At 39.3% G+C, this 21,105-nt stretch overlaps 12 non-coding genes across 12 annotated transcripts; all 12 read right to left on the bottom strand.

Moving 5' to 3' along the window:
* Positions 1-4,501: 4,501 nt before the first annotated feature.
* trnav-uac (transfer RNA valine (anticodon UAC)) lies at positions 4,502-4,574 on the bottom strand. Its single transcript has one exon. It is a non-coding gene; the product is annotated as a tRNA-Val (tRNA).
* A 348-nt stretch (positions 4,575-4,922) lies between these two features.
* trnav-uac (transfer RNA valine (anticodon UAC)) lies at positions 4,923-4,995 on the bottom strand. Its single transcript has one exon. It is a non-coding gene; the product is annotated as a tRNA-Val (tRNA).
* Positions 4,996-5,747: 752 nt separating this feature from the next.
* Positions 5,748-5,820, bottom strand: trnai-aau (transfer RNA isoleucine (anticodon AAU)). Its single transcript has one exon. It is a non-coding gene; the product is annotated as a tRNA-Ile (tRNA).
* A 142-nt stretch (positions 5,821-5,962) lies between these two features.
* On the bottom strand, positions 5,963-6,035 carry trnai-aau (transfer RNA isoleucine (anticodon AAU)). Its single transcript has one exon. It is a non-coding gene; the product is annotated as a tRNA-Ile (tRNA).
* A 2,684-nt stretch (positions 6,036-8,719) lies between these two features.
* On the bottom strand, positions 8,720-8,792 carry trnav-uac (transfer RNA valine (anticodon UAC)). Its single transcript has one exon. It is a non-coding gene; the product is annotated as a tRNA-Val (tRNA).
* A 557-nt stretch (positions 8,793-9,349) lies between these two features.
* On the bottom strand, positions 9,350-9,422 carry trnav-uac (transfer RNA valine (anticodon UAC)). The gene has a single exon. It is a non-coding gene; the product is annotated as a tRNA-Val (tRNA).
* A 1,833-nt stretch (positions 9,423-11,255) lies between these two features.
* Positions 11,256-11,328, bottom strand: trnav-uac (transfer RNA valine (anticodon UAC)). The gene has a single exon. It is a non-coding gene; the product is annotated as a tRNA-Val (tRNA).
* A 557-nt stretch (positions 11,329-11,885) lies between these two features.
* Positions 11,886-11,958, bottom strand: trnav-uac (transfer RNA valine (anticodon UAC)). The gene has a single exon. It is a non-coding gene; the product is annotated as a tRNA-Val (tRNA).
* A 2,253-nt stretch (positions 11,959-14,211) lies between these two features.
* trnaa-agc (transfer RNA alanine (anticodon AGC)) lies at positions 14,212-14,284 on the bottom strand. The gene has a single exon. It is a non-coding gene; the product is annotated as a tRNA-Ala (tRNA).
* A 776-nt stretch (positions 14,285-15,060) lies between these two features.
* trnav-uac (transfer RNA valine (anticodon UAC)) lies at positions 15,061-15,133 on the bottom strand. The gene has a single exon. It is a non-coding gene; the product is annotated as a tRNA-Val (tRNA).
* A 3,476-nt stretch (positions 15,134-18,609) lies between these two features.
* trnav-cac (transfer RNA valine (anticodon CAC)) lies at positions 18,610-18,682 on the bottom strand. The gene has a single exon. It is a non-coding gene; the product is annotated as a tRNA-Val (tRNA).
* Positions 18,683-20,067: 1,385 nt separating this feature from the next.
* On the bottom strand, positions 20,068-20,140 carry trnav-aac (transfer RNA valine (anticodon AAC)). Its single transcript has one exon. It is a non-coding gene; the product is annotated as a tRNA-Val (tRNA).
* Between the last annotated feature and the right edge of the window lie 965 nt (positions 20,141-21,105).

The raw sequence follows: 21,105 nt of genomic DNA, 5'->3' as shown, positions 1-21,105 counted from the left end.
TCATCTGGGGGTGATTCATCGACCAGCCATCATTATCATAGAGCACTCAATTGATTCACCATATATGTGTGTTTTATTGACCTGCTGCCTTAATAAGTGAATAAAGATTTAGTTTCAGAATAACTCAGACTTGTGTGATAAGTTTGTCTCCTCATTTGATATTAAAGAAATTAACCACATTTGGCGATGGGGATGTGAATCTTCACTTGGTGACCGCTCCTGGGTAAATGGTGCACGAGGGATCCCTCAAACTTGGGATCTCAGGGAGACCACACTTCGGGAATGGAGCAAATGGACCCACCTTTGTTCTGAGAGGCAGTGAGCCGAGTGGATACCACATCTCCAACGTAGTTTAAAAGAAAGAGGTGAGCGAAACACGCAAAGTGGAGGTTTTAGAAAAGTCTCGTAGGCTCTGAGTGTGTATTCCTGTGTGGAGGTGTAAACAGGGCCCAGTCAGTAGGCTCTGAGTGTGTATTCCTGTGTGGAGGTGTAAACAGGGCCCAGTCAGGAGGCTCTGAGTGTCTATTCCTGTGTGGAGGTGTAAACAGGGCCCAGTCAGTAGGCTCTGAGTGTGTATTCCTGTGTGGAGGTGTAAATAGGGCCCAGTCAGGAGGCTCTGAGGCTGAGTCGGCTATCTGTGTGAACTGGATGAGAACTAGAATCTGTGTTTACTAGTTAAGACCATTTATGATATAGTATAAGATAGTAAGGTGCACCTGTAATTGTTTTAAACCTGTAATTGTTTTAAACCTGGACCCCATTTTAGAAGTATTGAAAGATGTAAATGTATGAGTTACATTGTCCTAGGAACTAACCATGAGATAGAAATTAGAAAATATTCCTGCAGGTTAAAATATTGTTGAAAAACAACTAATTGATTAGGTATGTTTGGGAATAGCATTGTGTGGCTGTGATATGAGAGTTGTGTGACTGATATGGGAGTTGTGTGACTGTGATATGAGCGTTGTGACTGTGATATGAGAGTTGTGTGACTGTGATATGAGAGTTGTGTGACTGTGATATGAGAGTTGTGTGACTGTGATATGAGAGTTGTGTGACTGTGATATGAGAGTTGTGTGACTGTGATATGAGAGTTGTGTGACTGTGATATGAGAGTTGTGTGACTGTGATATGAGAGTTGTGTGACTGATATGAGAGTTGTGTGACTGTGATATGAGAGTTGTGTGACTGTGATATGAGAGTTGTGTGACTGTGATATGAGAGTTGTGTGACTGTGATATGAGAGTTGTGTGACTGTGATATGAGAGTTGTGTGACTGTGATATGAGAGTTGTTTGACTGTGGAAATGAGTCTTAATCTGTCGTTTGGATAGTAACACATAGAAATATGCTTAATCAGATGATTGAAATGTGGATAATAAGAGGGATGATATTTTAGAAAGCAGCAGAAGGTCTATAGTTACTATTTACACAGACAAGCACATAGACATTTAAAACCATACAAAGCAGCATAGATAAATCTTAAAGACGATAAGAAACTAGACAGAGAATTTTTACAGAATAGCCGAGGATGAAGGCCCCAGGGAGAATTGGACATGTAGAAAATGAAAGGGGGCATCCTACAAGAGAAGATCTGACATAAGGATAATTTACTTATCCTACCAAAGAAATTGTATGGATACGCAGCAAAATTGATACATAGGCTAAGCAATGTATCAAGGGGAAGGGAGTATAGTAGAGTAGTTAGGAAAGAGTGATGGCCTAGAGGATAATTACTTAAACAAAAATTTTTTGTAAGAAGCTCCATTCCAACATTTGGAATTGGACTTATTGAAATATTCCGAAAGGAGGGGAAGAAGGGTGTTTAACAATAACAGATAAGTATAGCAAATGGGTAGAAGCATTCACAACTTACTTGGTGGACATGATTATGGTAGCTAAAATATTAAGTCAAGATATTATCCCTAGAGTTGGTTTACTAGGAGCCATCTCTTTAAATGATGGATGACAGTTTAGCTAATCAGGTAGAGCCTATAGAATGCCAGAGTTAGAAATACCAGAACTGGTAGACATAGAAGTTGAAGAAATACTAGCAGAGCACATGAGAAGACTGTTTGTTAACCAAACCCGTATGTCCAAGATTTTGTGTCCAACAGGTGAATTACAGGAGAAGGTGATTCACTCAATCCAACTAGGAGATTGGGTGTAGATCCAGTCCCTGAGGAAACTGGAAGCAGTCCCGTTGGGAAGGCCCATACCAGGTTCTGTTAAACCACTGCCTTTGCCATTACAAAAGCTGAGAGAGTCACTTGGGTCCACGTTACCCACTGCAAGGAGGTATGTACACATATGAACACTGTTGATCACACACAGAGTTAGGAGAAGAATCGATACCAACAGGGTCCGGGGGTTACCTCCTTAACGAAGATTTCCTATCCCGACCGTTCATCACTGTGTGTGCTCCTAGAGGTGTGAGTATGGGATGGTACCTAGCAGAGAGACTAAGGGCAGGAGAGGGTTGGCGGTTTTTAAGAAGAGTAGAGACTCTGAGCTGCATCATAGTCTAATCTGACTGATACATTGATCCACCACCTTCTGGCACTAATCATACGATACCGTTGTCATTTATAAGAATGAAAAGATAAACTATATAATACACTGATGAGTGACTTACAGAATAAGGAATCAAAGAAGATCAAGATGTAGATTTTTAGGTAAACATTAAACAATTTCCTGGGGAAGCAGACAACTGTACAGGAATTGGGGTTGGCCAGATTGAAGTACTCAGCCAACCCACCTCGGTTCACCTGGATTCCTGATGAGCACCAGTGTTATAGATACAAGAATGGCACCGAGAATTGAGATGATTTTAACGGCTGGAAAGGTAATCGTTAATGTGACTGACTTAGGTTTGAAAGCACAGGAGAAAATGTGTAACCTCATAGCACCTATAACTGATGAAGGGTGGGCTAGTACCAGCAAAGGACGCATACGACAAGAATTACCACAAAGGGTGGTTAGGAACTTGCGCCCTGGGGTTATTGGTCCAACCAGTTTGAATTAGTGATAAGAGACCAGTTATAGGAGGCTAAAGTAGGTACAGGAGGAGTTTTGATAAGGATGGGAATGGCTTTGTCTAGATGGATGCTATTGGCATCCTCAGGGAGGTTCCAGATGAATACAAAGTTATGAATCAAATATGTGAAGGCTTTAACACTACATTATGTTGGTAGTTGACAATAAATAATAATGTGGATTGAATTAATGACATCATTTAATCAACAGAGATTCATGAATGAAACAGGGGATGCAGTAAAGAGGTTCTCTGACCAATTATCCGCCACCTCCCTCATGACCTGGTAAAATAGACTGACTCTCGATAGGTTACGGGCAAAGAGGATGGTGTAGGTAGAATGGTTAGGTTCATTGCTGTACGTACATTTTTGATAACACAGCTCATGTTTGGGAAATGGAAAAGTGTTGCAAGAACTGTATTATGGGCTGCTTTAACCTGTATGAGTGTGTTTGGGTTGTGTGGTTGTTGTTTGGTCCCGTGTGCAAGAGGTTTAATAACCAGAACTTTAGAGAGATGATAATGGAGCAGATGGTGAGCTACGGACCGAGTGAAAGTTCAGATCAATGAGACGACAAGTACCTACCGCCGAGCAAGCCTGTTCCCCTTTTTCTTTGTCACGTCTTGCAGACGTGAAGAGGGGGATTTGTAATAAAGATAATCTAACATTTTACCTAATGATATATAAGGAGGGCATTTGCACAACATGCTTCACAACAGCACACAACAAAATTCCAGAGACATATTGAGCAACCAACTGATACCAATCACGACCACACCCAGAGACAGATGGCTGACTTAAGCACTCACACAAAAATGTCAAGACATGAAAGCGCCCTAGCCACACGAACTGACCACTGGTGTAAAAAACAACATTCCATGAATATCGTAACCAACCAGACACGAATTAGCAGAAAAACACACTTAGGGGTGTTGGACTCCGAGGACAAAGGACACTGCCCAGGGCCAATGGGAAGTCAACACCACCTGGAGAATGGACCGTCCCTCCACTCATCGACCAGTCAGGAGAGCGGACCTACTAGACTCAACCTACGCCCGGTTTCGAACCGAGGACTTTTCGCGTGTAAAGCGAACGTGATAACCACTACACTACAGAAACCGCTGCTCGATCTTTCTGCAAGTGGTAAAGCTAATTTTACCGATATTCATGGCACGTATTCGAACTTCCAAAATAAGGCATTAATGAATTTCTCTGTTACCACTATGATACTTCTTGAATGTGTCAATGAGCGTTGTCCCCGCCCGGTTTCGAACCGAGGACCTTTCGCGTGTAAAGCAAACGTGATAACCACTACAATACAGAAACTGCTGCTACAGTTAGCTACAATTAGTAAACCGAATTTTACAGATATTCATGGCACGTATTCGAATTTCCAAAATACAGAATTTATGAAAATAACTTTTCTCTGTTAAAAGTACAGTACCTACTGCACTTGTCAAAGAGCACTGTTTCTGCCCGGTTTCAAACCGAGGACCTTTCGCATGTAAAGCAAACGTGATAACCACTACACTACAGAAACTGCTATTTAATTTTTCTGCAAGGAGTAAACCGAATTTTACAGATATTCATGGCACGTATTCGAATTTCCAAAATAAAGAATTATAGAAATTCTCTGTTACAACTATGGTACTTCTTGAATGTGTCAATGAGCGTTGTTCCCGCACGGTTTCGAACCAGGGACTTTTCACGTGTGAAGCAAACATGATAACCACTACACTACAGAAACTGCTGCTACATTTAGCTACAAGGAGTAAACCGAATTTTACAGATATTCATGGCACGTATTCGAATTTCCAAAATTAGGGATTTATGAAAATAATTATTCTCTGTTAAAAGTACAGTACCTACTGCACATGTCAAAGAGCACTGTTTCCGCCCGGTTTTGAAACGAAGACCTTTCGCGTGTAAAGCGAACGTGATAACCACTACACTACAGAAACCGCTGCTCGATCGTTTTGCAAGGAGTAAACCGAATTTTACCGATATTCATGGCACGTATTCGAATTTCCAAAATAAGTCATTAATGAATTTCTCTGTTATCACTATGATACTTCTTGAACGTGTCAATGAGCATTGTTTCCACTGGTTTCGAACCAGGGACCTTTCGTGTGTGAAGCGAACGTGATAAATACTACACCACAGAAACTACTGCTACAATTAGCTGCAAGGAGTAAACCAAATTTTAAAGATTTTCATGGAACGTATTCGAATTTCCAAAATAAGGGATTAATGAAATTCTCTGTGGTACTAATTGAATGTGTTAATGAGCGTTGTTTCCGCCTGGTTTCAAACCAGGGACCTTTCGCGTGTGAAGCGAACGTGATAACCGCTACACTACAGAAACTGCTGCTTGATTTTTCTGCAAGGAGTAAACTGAATTTTACAGATATTCATGGCACGTATTCAATTTTCCAAAATAAGGCATTAATGAAATTATCTGTTAATGCTACAGTACTTCTTGAATATGTCAATGAGCGTTGTTTCCGCCTGGTTTCGAACCAGGGACCTTTCGCGTGTGAAGCAAACATGATAACCACTACAATACAGAAACTGCTGCTACATTTAGCTACAAGGAGTAAACCGAATTTTACTGATATTCATGGCGCGTATTCGAACTTCCAAAATACAGAATTTATGAAAATAACTATTCTCCAGTAAACGTATAGTGCCTACTGCACGTGTCAAAGTGCACTGTTTCCGCCCAGTTTCGAACCGAGGACCTTTCGCGTATTAAGCGAACGTGATAACCACTACACTACAGAAACTGCTGCTTCATTTAGCTACAAGGAGTAAACCGAATTTTACTGATATTCATGGCGCGTACTCGAACTTCCAAAATACAGAATTTATAAAAATAACTTTTCTCTGTTAAAATTACAGTACCTTACTGGACGTGTCAAAGAACACTGTTTCAACCCGGTTTCGAACCGAGGACCTTTCGCGTATTAAGCGAACGTGATAACCACTATACTACAGAAACTGCTGCTACAATTTGCTACAAGGAGTAAACCGAATTTTACAGATATTCATGGCACGTATTCGAATTTCCAAAATAAGGTATTTATGAAAATAACTATTCTCTGTTAAAAGTAAAGTACCTACTGCACGTGTTAAAGAGCACTGTTTCTGCCTGGTTTCGATCTGAGGACCTTTCGCTTGTTAAGCAAACGTGATAACCACTACACTACAGAAACTGCTGCTACAGTTTGCTACAAGGAGTAAACCGAATTTTACAGAAATTCATGGCACGTATTCGAATTTCCAAAATAAGGCATCAATGAAAATCTCTGTTACCGCTATAGTACTTCTTGAATTTTTCAATGGGCGTTGTTTCCGCCCGGTTTCGAACCAGGGACCTTTCGCGTGTGAAGCAAACGTGATAACTACTACACTACAGAAACTGCTGCTACAATTAGCTGCAAGGAGTAAACCGAATTTTACTGATATTCATGGCACGTGTTCAAATTTCCAAAATTAGGTATTTATGAAAATAACTATTCTCTGTTATAAGTAAAGTACCTACTGCACGTGTCAAAGAGCACTGTTTCCGCCCGGTTTCGATCCGAGGACCTTTTGCGTGTTAAGCAAACGTGATAACCACAACACTACAGAAACTGCTTCTACAATTAGCTGCAAGGAGTAAACCGAATTTTACCGATATTCATGGCACATATTCAAATTTCCAAAATAAGGCATTAACGGATTTCTCTGTTACCACTATGATACTTCTTGAATGTGTCAATGAGCATCGTTTCCGCCCGGTTTCGAACCAGGGACCTTTCACATGTGAAGCAAACATGATAACCACTACACTACAGAAACTGCTGCTACAATTATCTGCAAGGAGTAAACCGAATTTTACAGATATTCATGGCACGTATTCGAATTTCCAAAATACAGAATTTATGAAAATAACTATTCTCTGTTAAAAGTACAGTACCTACTGCACGTGTCAAAGAGCACTATTTCCACCCGGTTTTGATTCGAGGACCTTTCGCGTGTAAAGCGAACGTGATAACCACTTCACTATAGAAACTGCTGCTACAATTAGCTGCAAGGAGTAAACCGAATTTTACAGATATTCATGGCACGTATTCGAATTTCCAGAATACAGAATTTATGAAAATAACTATTCTCTGTTAAAAGTTACAGTACCTACTGCACGTGACAAAGAGCACTGTTTCCGCCCGGTTTCGAACCGAGGACCTTTCGCATGTTAAGCGAACGTGATAACCACTACATTACAGAAACTGCTGCTACATTTTGCTACAAGGAGTAAACCGAATTTTACAGATATTCATGGCACATATTCGAATTTCCAAAATAAGGCATTAACGGATTTCTCTGTTACCACTATGATACTTCTTGAATGTGTCAATGAGCATCGTTTCCGCCCGGTTTCGAACCAGGGACCTTTCACATGTGAAGCAAACATGATAACCACTACACTACAGAAACTGCTGCTACAATTATCTGCAAGGAGTAAACCGAATTTTACAGATATTCATGGCACGTATTCGAATTTCCAAAATACAGAATTTATGAAAATAACTATTCTCTGTTAAAAGTACAGTACCTACTGCACGTGTCAAAGAGCACTATTTCCACCCGGTTTTGATTCGAGGACCTTTCGCGTGTAAAGCGAACGTGATAACCACTTCACTATAGAAACTGCTGCTACAATTAGCTGCAAGGAGTAAACCGAATTTTACAGATATTCATGGCACGTATTCGAATTTCCAGAATACAGAATTTATGAAAATAACTATTCTCTGTTAAAAGTTACAGTACCTACTGCACGTGACAAAGAGCACTATTTCCACCCGGTTTTGATTCGAGGACCTTTCGCGTGTAAAGCGAACGTGATAACCACTTCACTATAGAAACTGCTGCTACAATTAGCTGCAAGGAGTAAACCGAATTTTACAGATATTCATGGCACGTATTCGAATTTCCAGAATACAGAATTTATGAAAATAACTATTCTCTGTTAAAAGTTACAGTACCTACTGCACGTGACAAAGAGCACTGTTTCCGCCCGGTTTCGAACCGAGGACCTTTCGCATGTTAAGCGAACGTGATAACCACTACATTACAGAAACTGCTGCTACATTTTGCTACAAGGAGTAAACCGAATTTTACAGATATTCATGGCACGTATTCGAATTTCCAAAATAAGGTTTTAACGAATTTCTATGTTACCACTATGATAATTCTTGAATGTGTCATTGAGCGTTGTTTCCGACCGGTTTCGAACCAAGGACTTTTCGCATGTGAAGCAAACATGATAACCACTACACTACAGAAACTGCTGCTACATTTATCTACAAGGAGTAAACCGAATTTTACAGATATTCATGGCATGTATTTGAATTTACAAAATACAGAATTTATGAAAATAACTATTCTCTGTTAAAAGTATAGTGCCTACTGCACGTCTCAAAGAGCACTGTTTCCGCCCTGTTTCGAACCGAGGACTTTTCGCGTGTTAAGCGAACGTGATAACCACTACACTACAGAAACTGCTGCTACATTTAGCTATGAGGAGGAAACCGAATTTTACTGATATTCATGGCACGTATTCGAATTTCCAAAATACAGAATTTATGAAAATAACTTTTCTCTGTTAAAAGTACAGTACCTACTGCACGTGTCAAATAGCTCTGTTTCCACCCGATTTCGAACCAAGGACCTTTAGCTTGTAAAGCAAACGTGATAACCACTACACTACAGAAACTGCTGCTACAATTATCTTGCAAGGAGTAAACCGAATTTTACTGATATACATGGCACGTGTTCAAATTTCCAAAAATTAGGTATTTATGAAAATAACTATTCTCTGTTAAAAGTAAAGTACCTATTGCACGTGTTAAAGAGCACTGTTTCCACCCAGTTTCGATCCGAGGAACTTTCACGTGTTAAGCAAACGTGAAAACCACAACACTACAGAAACTGCTTCTACAATTAGCTGCAAGGAGTAAACCAAATTTTACCGATACTCATGGCACGTATTCGAATTTCCAAAATAAGGCATTAACGAATTCCTCTGTTACCACTATGATACTTCTTGAATATGTCATTGAGCGTTGTTTCCGAACGGTTTCGAACCAAAGACTTTTCGCATGTGAAGCAAACGTGATAACCACTACATTACAGAACCTGCTGCTACATTTATCTACAAGGAGTAAACCGAATTTTACAGATATTCATGGCATGTATTCGAATTTCCAAAATAATGCTTTAATGAATTTCTCTGTTACCACTATGATACTTCTTGAATGTGTCAATGAGCGTTGTCCCCGCCCGGTTTCGAACCGAGGACCTTTCGCTTGTAAAGCAAACGTGATAACCACTACACTACAGAAACTGCAACTTAATTTTCCTACAAGGAGTAAACCGAATTTTACTGATATTCATGGCACGTATTGGAATTTCCAAAATACAAAATTTATGAAAATAACTTTTCTCTGTTAAAAGTACAGTACCTACTGCACGTGTCAAAGAGCACTGTTTCCACCCGGTTTCGAACCGAGGACCTTTCGCGTGTTAAGCAAACGTGATAACCACTACACTACAGAAACTGCTGCTTGATTTTTCTGCAAGGAGTAAACCGAATTTTACAGATATTTATGGCACGTATTCGAATTTCCAAAATAAGGCATCAATGAAATTCTCTGTTACCGCTATAGTACTTCTTGAATGTGTCAATGAGCGTTGTTTCCACCCGGTTTCAAACCAGGGACCTTTCGCGTGTGAAGCAAATGTGATAACCACTACAATACAGAAACTGCTGCTACAATTAGCTGCAAGGAGTAAACCGAATTTTACTGATATTCATGGCACGTGTTCAAATTTCCAAAATTAGGTATTTATGAAAATAACTATTCTCTGTTATAAGTAAAGTACCTACTGCACGTGTCAAAGAGCACTGTTTCCGCCCGGTTTCGATCCGAGGACCTTTTGCGTGTTAAGCAAACGTGATAACCACAACACTACAGAAACTGCTTCTACAATTAGCTGCAAGGAGTAAACCGAATTTTACCGATATTCATGGCACATATTCAAATTTCCAAAATAAGGCATTAACGGATTTCTCTGTTACCACTATGATACTTCTTGAATGTGTCAATGAGCATCGTTTCCGCCCGGTTTCGAACCAGGGACCTTTCACATGTGAAGCAAACATGATAACCACTACACTACAGAAACTGCTGCTACAATTATCTGCAAGGAGTAAACCGAATTTTACAGATATTCATGGCACGTATTCGAATTTCCAAAATACAGAATTTATGAAAATAACTATTCTCTGTTAAAAGTACAGTACCTACTGCACGTGTCAAAGAGCACTATTTCCACCCGGTTTTGATTCGAGGACCTTTCGCGTGTAAAGCGAACGTGATAACCACTTCACTATAGAAACTGCTGCTACAATTAGCTGCAAGGAGTAAACCGAATTTTACAGATATTCATGGCACGTATTCGAATTTCCAGAATACAGAATTTATGAAAATAACTATTCTCTGTTAAAAGTTACAGTACCTACTGCACGTGACAAAGAGCACTGTTTCCGCCCGGTTTCGAACCGAGGACCTTTCGCATGTTAAGCGAACGTGATAACCACTACATTACAGAAACTGCTGCTACATTTTGCTACAAGGAGTAAACCGAATTTTACAGATATTCATGGCACGTATTCGAATTTCCAAAATAAGGTTTTAACGAATTTCTATGTTACCACTATGATAATTCTTGAATGTGTCATTGAGCGTTGTTTCCGACCGGTTTCGAACCAAGGACTTTTCGCATGTGAAGCAAACATGATAACCACTACACTACAGAAACTGCTGCTACATTTATCTACAAGGAGTAAACCGAATTTTACAGATATTCATGGCATGTATTTGAATTTACAAAATACAGAATTTATGAAAATAACTATTCTCTGTTAAAAGTATAGTGCCTACTGCACGTCTCAAAGAGCACTGTTTCCGCCCTGTTTCGAACCGAGGACTTTTCGCGTGTTAAGCGAACGTGATAACCACTACACTACAGAAACTGCTGCTACATTTAGCTATGAGGAGGAAACCGAATTTTACTGATATTCATGGCACGTATTCGAATTTCCAAAATACAGAATTTATGAAAATAACTTTTCTCTGTTAAAAGTACAGTACCTACTGCACGTGTCAAATAGCTCTGTTTCCACCCGATTTCGAACCAAGGACCTTTAGCTTGTAAAGCAAACGTGATAACCACTACACTACAGAAACTGCTGCTACAATTATCTTGCAAGGAGTAAACCGAATTTTACTGATATACATGGCACGTGTTCAAATTTCCAAAAATTAGGTATTTATGAAAATAACTATTCTCTGTTAAAAGTAAAGTACCTATTGCACGTGTTAAAGAGCACTGTTTCCACCCAGTTTCGATCCGAGGACCTTTCACGTGTTAAGCAAACGTGAAAACCACTACACTACAGAAACTGCTTCTACAATTAGCTGCAAGGAGTAAACCAAATTTTACCGATACTCATGGCACGTATTCGAATTTCCAAAATAAGGCATTAACGAATACCTCTGTTACCACTATGATACTTCTTGAATATGTCATTGAGCGTTGTTTCCGAACGGTTTCGAACCAAAGACTTTTCGCATGTGAAGCAAACGTGATAACCACTACATTACAGAACCTGCTGCTACATTTATCTACAAGGAGTAAACCGAATTTTACAGATATTCATGGCATGTATTCGAATTTCCAAAATAATGCTTTAATGAATTTCTCTGTTACCACTATGATACTTCTTGAATGTGTCAATGAGCGTTGTCCCCGCCCGGTTTCGAACCGAGGACCTTTCGCTTGTAAAGCAAACGTGATAACCACTACACTACAGAAACTGCAACTTAATTTTCCTACAAGGAGTAAACCGAATTTTACTGATATTCATGGCACGTATTGGAATTTCCAAAATACAAAATTTATGAAAATAACTTTTCTCTGTTAAAAGTACAGTACCTACTGCACGTGTCAAAGAGCACTGTTTCCACCCGGTTTCGAACCGAGGACCTTTCGCGTGTTAAGCAAACGTGATAACCACTACACTACAGAAACTGCTGCTTGATTTTTCTGCAAGGAGTAAACCGAATTTTACAGATATTTATGGCACGTATTCGAATTTCCAAAATAAGGCATCAATGAAATTCTCTGTTACCGCTATAGTACTTCTTGAATGTGTCAATGAGCGTTGTTTCCACCCGGTTTCAAACCAGGGACCTTTCGCGTGTGAAGCAAATGTGATAACCACTACAATACAGAAACTGCTGCTACAATTATCTTGCAAGGAGTAAACCGAATTTTACTGATATTCATGGCACGTGATCAAATTTCCAAAATTAGGTATTTATGAAAATAACTATTCTCTGTTAAAAGTAAAGTACCTACTGCACGTGTTAAAGAGCACTGTTTCTGCCCGGTTTCGATCCAAGGACCTTTTGCGTGTTAAGCGAACGTGATAACCACTACACTACAGAAACTGCTTCTGCAACTAGCTGCAAGGAGTAAACCGAATTTTACCGATATTCATGGCACGTATTCGAATTTCCAAAATAAGGCATGAACGAATTTCTCTGTTACCAGTATGATATTTCTTGAATGTGTCATTGAGTGTTTTTTCCGACCTGTTTCGAACCAAAGACTTTTCGCTTGTGAAGCAAACGTGATAACCACTACACTACAGAACCTGCTGCTACTTTTATCTACAAGGAGTAAACCGAATTTTACAGATATTCATGGCATGTATTCGAATTTCCAAAATACAGAATTTATGAAAATAACTATTCTCTGTCAAAAGTACAGTACCTACTGCACGTGTCAAAGAGCACTATTTCCACCTGTTTTGATTCGAGGATCTTTCGCGTGTAAAGCGAACGTGATAACCACTACACTACAGAAACTGCTGCTACAATTAGCTGCAAGGAGTAAAGCGAATTTTACAGATATTCATGGCACGTATTTGAATTTCCAAAATACAGAATTTATGAAAATAACTTTTCTCTGTTAAAAGTACAGTACCTACTGCACTTGACAAAGAGCACTATTTCCGCCCGGTTTCGAACCGAGGACCTTTCGCGTGTTAAGCAAACGTGATAACCACTACACTACAGAAACTGCTGCTACATTTTGCCACAAGGAGTAAACCGAATTTTACAGATATTCATGGCACGTATTCGAATTTCCAAAATAAGGCATCAATTAAAATCTCTGTTACCGCTATAGTACTTCTTGAATTTGTCAATGAGCGTTGTTTCCGCCCGGTTTCGAACCAGGGACCTTTCGCGTGTGAAGCAAACGTGATAACTACTACACTACAGAAACTGCTGCTACAATTAGCTGCAAGGAGTAAACCGAATTTTACTGATATTCATGGCACGTGTTCAAATTTCCAAAATTAGGTATTTATGAAAATAACTATTCTCTGTTATAAGTAAAGTACCTACTGCACGTGTCAAAGAGCACTGTTTCCGCCCGGTTTCGATCCGAGGACCTTTTGCGTGTTAAGCAAACGTGATAACCACAACACTACAGAAACTGCTTCTACAATTAGCTGCAAGGAGTAAACCGAATTTTACCGATATTCATGGCACATATTCAAATTTCCAAAATAAGGCATTAACGGATTTCTCTGTTACCACTATGATACTTCGTGAATGTGTCAATGAGCGTTGTTTCCGACCGGTTTCGAACCAAGGACTTTTCGGATGTGAAGCAAACGTGATAACAACTACACTACAGAAACTGCTGCTACATTTAGCTACAAGGAGTAAACCGAATTTTACAGATATACATGGCACGTATTCGAATTTCCAAAAGAAGGCATTTATGAAAATAATTATTCTCTGTTATAAGTACAGTACCTACTGCAGGTGTCAAAGACCACTGTTTCTGCCCGGTTTGAAACCAAGGACCTTTCGCGTGTAAAGCGAATGTGATAACCACTACACTACAGCAACTACTGCTATAATTAGCTGCAAGGAGTAAACCGAATTTTACAGATATTCATGGCACGTATTCGAATTTCCAAAATAAGGCATTTATGAAAATAATTATTCTCTGTTTAAAGTACAGTACCTAATGCATGTGTCAAAGAGCACTGTTTCTGCCCGGTTTCAAACCAAGGACCTTTCGCGTGCTAAGCAAACGTGATTACCTCTACACTACAGAAACTGCTGCTACATTTTGCTACAAGGAGTAAAACGAATTTTACAGATATTCATGGCACGTATTCGAATTTCCAAAATACAGAATTTATGAAAATAACTATTCTCTGTTAAAAGTACAGTACCTACTGCACGTGTCAAAGAGCACTATTTCCACCCGGTTTTGATTCGAGGACCTTTCGCGTGTAAAGCGAAAATGATAACCACTACACTATAGAAACTGCTGCTACAATTAGATGCAAGGAGTAAACCGAATTTTACAGATATTCATGGCACGTATTCGAATTTCCAAAATAATGCATTAACGAATTTCTCTGTTACCACTATGATACTTCTTGAATGTGTCATTGAGCGTTGTTTCCGACTGGTTTCGAACCAAGGACTTTTCGCATGTGAAGCAAACGTGATAACCACTACACTACAGAAACTGCTGCTACATTTATCTACAAGGAGTAAACCGAATTTTACAGATATTCATGGCATGTATTTGAATTTACAAAATACAGAATTTATGAAAATAACTATTCTCTGTTAAAAGTATAGTGCCTACTGCACGTCTCAAAGAGCACTGTTTCCGACCTGTTTCGAACCGAGGACTTTTCGCGTGTAAAGCGAACGTGATAACCACTACACTACAGAAACTGCTGCTACATTTAGCTATGAGGAGGAAACCGAATTTTACTGATATTCATGGCACGTATTCGAATTTCCAAAATACAGAATTTATGAAAATAACTTTTCTCTGTTAAAAGTACAGTACCTACTGCACGTGTCAAATAGCACTGTTTCAACCCGGTTTCGAACCAAGGACCTTTAGCTTGTAAAGCAAACGTGATAACCACTACACTACAGAAACTGCTGCTACAATTATCTTTCAAGGAGTAAACCGAATGTTACTGATATACATGGCACGTGTTCAAATTTCCAAAAATTAGGTATTTATGAAAATAACTATTCTCTGTTAAAAGTAAAGTACCTATTGCACGTGTTAAAGAGCACTGTTTCCGCCCTGTTTCGATACGAGGACCTTTCGCGTGTTAAGCAAACGTGAAAACCACTACACTACAGAAACTGCTTCTACAATTAGCTGCAAGGAGTAAACCGAATTTTACTGATATTCATGGCTTGTATTCGAATTTCCTAAATAATGCATTAACGAATTCCTCTGTTACCACTATGAGACTTCTTGAATATGTCATTGAGCGTTGTTTCCGACCGGTTTCGAACCAAAGACTTTTCGCATGTGAAGCAAACGTGATAACCACTACACTACAGAACCTGCTGCTACATTTATCTACAAGGAGTAAACCGAATTTTACAGATATTCATGGCACGTATTCGAATTTCCAAAATAAGGCATTAATGAATTTCTCTGTTACCACTATGATACTTCTTGAATGTGTCAATGAGCGTTGTCCCTGCCCGGTTTCGAACCGAGGACCTTTCGCGTGTAAAGCAAACATGATAACCACGACACTACAGAAACTGCTGCTACATTTAGCTACGAGGAGGAAACCGAATTTTACTGATATTCATGGCATGTGTTCAAATTTCCAAAATTAGGTATTTATGAAAATATTTATTCTCTGTTAAAAGTATAGTACCTACTGCACGTGTTAAAGAGCACTGTTTCCACCCGTTTTTCGAACCGAGGACATTTCGCGTGTAAAGCGATTGTGATAACCACTAGACTACAGTAACTGCTGCTTGATTTTTCTGCAAGAAGTAAACCGAATTTTACAGATATTCATGGCACGTATTCGAATTTCCAAAATAAGGCATTTATGAAAATAATTATTCTCTGTTTAAAGTACAGTACCTAATGCATGTGTCAAAGAGCACTGTTTCTGCCCGGTTTCGAACCGAGGACCTTTCGCGTGTTAAGCAAACGTGATTACCAATACACTACAGAAACTGCTGCTACATTTTGCTACAAGGAGTAAACCGAATTTTACAGATATTCATGGCACGTATTCGAATTTCCAAAATAAGGCATTAACGAATTTCTCTGTTACCACTATGATACTTCTTGAATGTGTCATTGAGCGTTGTTTCCGACCGGTTTCGAACCAAGGACTTTTCGCATGTGAAGCAAACGTGATAAACACTACACCACAGAAACTACTGCTACAATTAGCTGCAAGGAGTAAACCGAATTTTAAAGATATTCATGGAACGTATTCGAATTTCCAAAGTAAGGGATTCATGAACTTCTCTGTGGTACTAATTGAATGTGTCAATGAGCGTTGTTTCCGCCTGGGTTCGAACCGTGGACCTTTCACGTGTGAAGCGAACATGATAACCACTACACTACAGAAACTGCTGCTTGATTTATCTTCAAGGAGTAAACCGAATTTTACAGATATTCATGGCACGTATTCGAATTTCCAAAATATGGCATTAATGAAATTCTCTTTTACCGCGAAAGTACTTCTTGAATGTATCAATGAGCGTTGTTTTCGCCTGGCTTCGAACCAGGGACCTTTTGCATGTGTAGCGACCGTGATAACCACTACACCACAGAAACTAGTACTACAATTAGTTGCAAGGAGTAAACCGAATTTTAAAGATATTCATGGCACGTGTTCGAATTTCCGAATTAAGGGATTAATGAAATTCTCTGTTACCACTATGGTTCTTCTTCATTGTGTCAATGAGCGTTGTTCCCACCTGTTTTCGAATCAGGGACCTGTCGCGTGTGAAGCAAACGTGATAAACACTACAGTACAGAAACTGCTGCTACAATTTTTGCAAGGAGTAAACCGAATTTTACTGATATTCATGGCACGTGTTCAAATTTCCAAAATTAGGTCTTTATGAAAATAACTATTCTCTGTTAAAAGTAAAGTACCTAGTGCAGGTGTTAAAGAGCACAGTTTCCGCCCGGTTTCGATCCGAGGACCTTTTGCGTGTTAAGCAAACGTGATTACCACTACACTACAGAAACTGCTTCTACAATTAGCTGCAAGGAGTAATCCGAATTTTAAAGATATTCATGGCACGTGTTCAAATTTCCAAAATTAGGTATTTATGAAAATAACTATTCTCTGTTAAAAGTAAAGTACCTACTGCAAGGGATAAAGAGCACTGTTTCCGCCCGGTTTCGATCAGAGGACCTTTCGCGTGTTAAGCGAACGTGATAACCACTACACTACAGGAACTGCTTCTACAATTAGCTGCAAGGAGTAAACCGCATTTTACCGATATTCATGGCACGTATTCGAATTTCCAAAATAAGGCATTAACAAATTTCTCTGTTACCACTACGATACTTCTTGAATGTGTCATTGAGCGTTGTTTCCGACCGGTTTCGAACCAAAGACTTTTCGCATGTGAAGCAAACGTGATAACCACTACACTACAGAAACTGCTGCTACATTTACCTACAAGGAGTAAACCGAATTTTACAGATATTCATGGAACGTATTCGAATTTCCACAATACAGAATTTATGAAAATAACTATTCTCTGTTAAAAGTACAGTGCCTACTGCACGTGACAAAGAGCACTGTTTCCACCCGGTTTCGAACCGAGGACCTTTCGCGTGTTAAGCAAATGTGACTACCACTACACTACAGAAACTGCTGCTACATTTTGCTACAAGGAGTAAACCGAATTTTACAGATATTCATGGCACGTATTCGAATTTCCAAAATAAGGGATTAATGAAATTCTCTGTTACCGCTATAGTACTTCATGAATGTGTCAATGAGCGTTGTTTCCGCTGGTTTCGAACCAGGGACCTTTCGTGTGTGAAGCGAACGTGATAAACACTACACCACAGAAACTACTGCTACAATTAGCTGCAAGGAGTAAACCGAATTTTAAAGATATTCATGGCACGTATTCGAATTTCCAAAATAAGGGATTAATGAAATTCTCTGTTACCACTGTGGTACTTCTTAAATGTGTCAATGAGCGTTGTTTCCGCCTGGTTTCGAACCAGGGACCTTTCACGTGTGAAGCAAACATGATGACCACTACACTACAGAAACTGCTGCTATAGTTTTGCAAGGAGTAAACCGAATTTTACTGATATTCATGGCACGCGTTCAAATTTCCAAAATTAGGTATTTATGAAAATAACTATTCTCTGTTAAAAGTATAGTACCTACTGCACATGTCAAAGAGCACTGTTTCCACCCGGTTTCGAACCGAGGACCTTTCGCGTGTGAAGCGAACGTGATAAACACTACACCACAGAAACTACTGCTACAATTAGCTTCAAGGAGTAAACCGAATTTTAAAGATATTCATGGAACGTATTCGAATTTCCAAAATAAGGGATTCATGAAATTCTCTGTGGTACTAATTGAATGTGCTAATGAGCGTTGTTTCCGCCTGGTTTCGAACCAGGGACCTTTCGCGTGTGAAGCAAACGTGATAACCACTACACTACAGAAACTGCTGCTTGATTTTTATGCAAGGAGTAAACCGAATTTTACAGATATTCATGGCACGTATTCAAATTTCCAAAATAAGGCATTAATGAAATTCTCTGTTACCGCTACAGTACTTCTCTAATGTGTCAATGAGTGTTGTTTTCGCCCGGTTTCGAACCAGGGACCTTTCGCGTGTGAAGCAAACATGATAACCACTACACCACAGAAACTAGTACTACAATTAGCTGCAAGGAGTAAACCGAATTTTATCGATATTCATGGCACGTATTCGAATTTCCAAAATAAGTCATTAATGAAATTCTCTGTTATCACTATGATACTTCGTGAATGTGTCAATTAGCATTGTTTCCGCCTGGTTTCGAACCAGGGACCTTTCGCGTGTGAAGCAAACATGATAACCCCTACACTACAGAAACTGCTGCTACAATTATCTGCAATGACTAAACCGAATTTTACAGATATTCATGGCACGTATTCGAATTTCCAAAATACAGAATTTATGAAAATAACTATTCTCTGTTAAAAGTATAGTGCCTACTGCACGTGTCAAAGAGCACTGTTTCCAACCGGATTCGAACCGAGGACATTTCGCGTGTTAAGCAAACGTGATACCACTACACTACAGAAACTGCTACAAGGAGTAAACCGAATTTTACAGATATTTATGGCACGTATTCGAATTTCCAAAATAAGTCATCAATGAAATTCTCTGTTACCGCTATAGTACTTCTTGAATTTGTCAATGAGCGATGTTTCCGCCCGGTTTCGAACCAGGGACCTTTCGCGTGTGAAGCAAACGAGATAACCACTACACTGCAGAAACTGCTGCTACAATTATCTTGCAAGGAGTAAACCGAATTTTACTGATATACATGGCACGTGTTCAAATTTCCAAAATTAGGTATTTATGAAAATAACTATTCTCTGTTAAAAGTAAAGTACCTACTGCACGGGTTAAAGAGCACTGTTTCCGCACGGTTTCGGTCCGAGGACCTTTCGCTTGTTAAGCGAACGTGATAACCACTACACTACAGAAACTGCTTATACAATTAGCTGCAAGGAGTAAACCGAATTTTACCGATATTCATGGCACGTATTCGAATTTCCAAAATAATGCATGAACGAATTTTTCTGTTACCACTATGATACTTCTTGAATGTGTCATTGAGCGTTGTTTCCGACCGGTTTCGAACCAAGGACTTTTCGCATGTGAAGCAAACGTAATAACCACTACACTACAGAAACTGCTGCTACATTTATATTCAAGGAGAATAACCGAATTTTACAGATATTCATGGCACGTATTCGAATTTCCAAAATACAGAATTTATGAAAATAACTATTCTCTGTTAAAAGTACAGTACCTACTGCACGTGACAAAGAGCACTGTTTCCGCCCGGTTTTGAACCGAGGACCTTTCGCCTGTTAAGCGAACGTGATAACCACTACACTACAGAAACTGCTGCTACACTTATCTACAAGGAGTAAACCGAATTTTACAGATATTCATGGCACGTATTCGAATTTCCAAAATACAGAATTTATGAAAATAACTATTCTCTGTTAAAAGTATAGTGCCTACTGCACGTGTCAAAGAGCACTGTTTCGGCCCGGTTTCGAACCAAGGACTTTTCGCGTGTTAAGCGAACGTGATAACCACTACACTACAGAAACTGCTGCTACATTTAGCTACGAGGAGGAAACAGAATTTTACTGATATTCATGGCACGTATTGGAATTTCCAAAATACAGAATTTATGAAAATAACTTCTCTCTGTTGAAAGTACAGTACCTTACTGGACGTGTCAAAGAGCACTGTTTCCACCCGGTTTCGAACGGAGGACCTTTCGCGTGTTAAGCAAACGTGATAACCACTACACTACAGAAACTGCTGCTACATTTTGCTACAAGGAGTAAACCGAATTTTACAGATATTCATGGCACGTATTCGAATTTCCAAAATAAGGCATTAATGACATTCTCTGTTACCGCTATAATACTTCTTGAATGTGTCAATTAGCATTGTTTCCGCTGGTTTCGAACCAGGGACCTTTCGTGTGTGAAGCTAACGTGATAAACTCTACACCACAGAAACTTCTGCTACAATTATCTGCAAGGAGTAAACCGAATTTTAAAGATATTCATGGAACGTATTCGAATTTCCAAAATAAGGGATTCATCAAATTCTCTGTGGTACTAATTGAATGTGTCAATGAGCGTTGTTTCCGCCCGGTTTCGAACCAGGGACCTTCCGCGTGTGAAGCAAACGTGATAACCATTACACTACAGAAACTGCTGCTTGATTTTTCTACAAGGAGTAAACCGAATTTTACAGATATTCATGGCACGTATTCGAATTTCCAAAATAAGTCACTAATAAAATTCTCTGTTACCGCTATAGTACTTCTTGAATGTCAATGAGCGT

The sequence above is a fragment of the Salmo trutta genome, unplaced genomic scaffold, assembly GCF_901001165.1.
Source record: "Salmo trutta unplaced genomic scaffold, fSalTru1.1, whole genome shotgun sequence".
Taxonomy (NCBI): domain Eukaryota; kingdom Metazoa; phylum Chordata; class Actinopteri; order Salmoniformes; family Salmonidae; genus Salmo; species Salmo trutta.
Note: the sequence above shows the minus strand (reverse complement) of the source record. Positions and strands in the feature narration are given on the sequence as shown.